Source organism: Schistocerca gregaria, chromosome 6 (assembly GCF_023897955.1).
Source record: "Schistocerca gregaria isolate iqSchGreg1 chromosome 6, iqSchGreg1.2, whole genome shotgun sequence".
Lineage (NCBI taxonomy): Eukaryota > Metazoa > Arthropoda > Insecta > Orthoptera > Acrididae > Schistocerca > Schistocerca gregaria.
The window spans coordinates 185,573,637-185,576,891 of NC_064925.1; the positions used below are offsets into that span (position 1 = coordinate 185,573,637).

General features: G+C 46.5%; 1 pseudogene; it reads left to right on the forward strand.

Annotated features, from left to right (window-relative positions):
• Window positions 1-2,152: 2,152 nt before the first annotated feature.
• On the forward strand, window positions 2,153-2,270 carry LOC126279230 (5S ribosomal RNA; annotated as a pseudogene).
• Window positions 2,271-3,255: the final 985 nt, after the last annotated feature.

Below are 3,255 nucleotides of genomic sequence, written 5' to 3' on the forward strand. Positions count from 1 at the left end.
AGAGTTCTTAGAGCGTTGGTGGACAATGTTTTCCACGGTTTGCCCTGCTTCTCCGTAGTCACATTAAGGGCTACGGACGGTGCCCCATCTGTGTAGGCCAGCCCTAGTTCTGAAGTCACCTATTCGGATCGTGTTTCGGCAGCACCAAATCTTCTGCATTAGTTGGGATCCTAGTGCTGGTATAGTCGGGGTAAATGGAAATTTTAGCGTATGGCATTCTTGGCCGTGAGGCCCCATTTGGGGAAGTTCGCTCATCGAGTCTTATTTCAGTCGACTGCGCATTGGGCGACTTGCGTGCCGGTGATAAGGGTGAAATGATGATGAGGACGACACAACACCCAGTCCAAGAGCGGAAAAAAACCCTAACCCGGACAGGTATCTAACCCGGGGCCGCTGCATGGGATGCAAGCACATAACGACTCAGCTAAGCAGGCGGACATAGCCGGCGTTTTCGTCGGTGTTGCAATGGAAAATATTATTAGACGTGCATCTCTTTTCGGATTGATAGAATATCGTCTGAAACAGATCTGTAGAACCTCAGGTGGGAACTTGAGCGTTTTCTGATACGGTGTGGATGGGTGGAGCTGTTGGGATGGATTGGTGGATTGTCGGGTTTAAGGGACCAGGCTACTAGTTCATCGATTCCACTACACTTGGAAGTACGGGAAAGTAAAGTTTGATCCGTTCTCTGATTAAAACCTGTTGTCATCTCATGTCTTGTGGTGGAACGATAGGAAGGGCATGAAGCCATAATGTCAATATGTGTTTCAACATTCCAGTTATAGTACACTCAGACTCATTTAGATCGACCTCTTATTAGGTTACCTTCCTTTCGGAAAGTGGGTGCACTCAGCGACTGTAATATGATTTATAAATTATAGAGCGCAGCAATCAGTCGTCCTTCTTTTTGCAGGTTGTGTTTGGCAAATCCAGATTTCGGCTAGTGCCTAGCCATTATCAATGCACAATTTTCTAGTGTCGATGCATGTCAGTTCCCTGTTGTTCGGGCGTCAGTCACAGTTCTTTGAATACTACACATTCAAAGAACGGTGACTGACGCCCAAATACAACCCACAAAAAAAGAAAAGGACGACTGACTGCTGGGCTCTATAATTTGTAAATATCTCTTTATTGTTGATATGCCTACCCTTATACTATGCAATGAGATGACAAAAGTCATGGGGTACCTCATAACGCCATGCCCGATGTAATGAGCATCTCTGCGGGGTTCTGACTCAACAAATCGTTGGAAGTCCCCTACAGAAATAATGAACAATGCTGTCACTATAGCCGTTCATAATTGTTTCCGCTGCATGATTTTGTGAATGAACTGACCTCTCGATTATGTCCCACAACTGTTCAATGTAATTAATGTCGGGCGATCCTGTTGGGCAAATCGTACGCTTGAAATTTCCAGAATGTTCTTCAAACCAGTAGTGAACAGTTGTGAGCTGGTGCATTGTCATCCATAAAAATCCTATCGTTGTGTGCTGCAAATAATCTCCAAGTAGCCGAACATAATCATTTCCAGCCAATGATCGGCTCAGAGGATCCAGTCCATTTGAAGTAAACACAGCCTACAACACCATGGAGCCACTACCAGCTTGCACAGTGCCTTGTTGACAACTTGGGTACATGGCTTCGTGTGGTCTGCGCCACACTCTAGTCCTACCATAAGCCTTATCAACTGAAATCACAACTCATCTAACCAGGTCACAGTTTCTCGCTCGTCTAGGGTCCAACCGATATGGCCACGAGCCAGGAGAGGCGATGCAGGCGATCTCGTGCTGTTAGCAAAGGCACTCGCGTCAGTCGCCTCGTGCTGTAGCGCATTAACGCCAGATTCCGCCATACTGTCCTAACGGACAAGTTCGTCGTACATCCCACATTGATTTCTGCTGTTATTTCACAAAGAGTTGCTTGTCTGTTTGCACAAACGCCGCTGCTCTCGGTCGTTAAGCGAAGGCCGTCGACCAATGCGTTGTCCGTGGCGAGAAGTAATGCCTGAAATTTGGTATTCCTGGCACGCTCTTGACACAGTGGCTGTCGGAGTATTGCATTCCCTACCTGTTTCTGAAATGGAATGTCCCTTGCGTCTAGCTCCAACTACGATTCCGCGTTCGAAGTCTGTTAATTCCCGTCGTGCTGCTCGGGCAACGGCCTTGCCGCAGTGGATACACCGGTTCCCGTCATATCACCGAAGTTAAGCGCTGTTGGGCGTGGTCGGCACTTGGATGGGTGACCACCCGGGCCGCCATGTGCTGTTGCCATTTTTTGGGGTGCACTCAGCCTCGTGATGCCAAGTGAGGAGCTACTCGACCGAATAGTAGCGGCTCCGGTCAAAGAAAACCATCATAACGACCGGGAGAGCAGTGTGCTGACCATACGCCCCTCCTATCAGCATCCTCATTTGAGGATGACACGTCGGTCGGATGGTCCCGATGGGCCACTTTTGACCTGAAGACGGAGTGCTTGCCTTTGCCAAAATCGCATCGGACACCTGTTCACATAAATCGTCTGAGTAGATATGGTAGCTCCGCCAATGCACTGCCCTTTTATACCTAGTGTGCATGATATTACCGTCATCTGTATATGTGCACATCGCTATCCCATGAGTTTCGTCAGCTCAGTGTAGTGTCGCACAGTACTTTGCAGTTGAGTATACTAATGATTGTGCGTATGATAGCGTTCCCCAGGCAGCTGCTTCCAGAAACCTTATTATGTTGTTATGGACACACCTAATCCACATTTAAGGATTTCGTGAGATAGAATGTTCACACATACGTCAAAATGAACTTCTCGTGATTAACACCAGCTTTAGGTTTTCTGTGTAAAAATAAATAACGAAACAATGGCTTGCAGTATTTACTTAATTGTCAGAAATTGTCTGAATTTACGACGTAATTGTCAGCATCTCAGATTTCGTCAGTGTAATATGAAAAGTAAGAAACCTTGCTGTTAGATAAGCGACGGCGGTTTGACATTGCATAAGTTTCTCTGGAGCGAAACGGTTTTAAAAGAGAGGACATATTGCTAAACGCCATGGCTCATACGATACTTCAACCGATCAATGAGCAACGTCAGTAGGTCAAATGTTGTATTCTGCGACAACCTGTTACAAAGTGACTCGTTAACAGCCTACAGTTGTAAGTGGCAGTTAGCTAATGTCTTTGTAAAAACCCGCGTTTTTTAGAACACAACAGAGTAAAGCAAGGATCGTAGTGAACCGTCTGATCCGCTCGGAAATGCTTTATG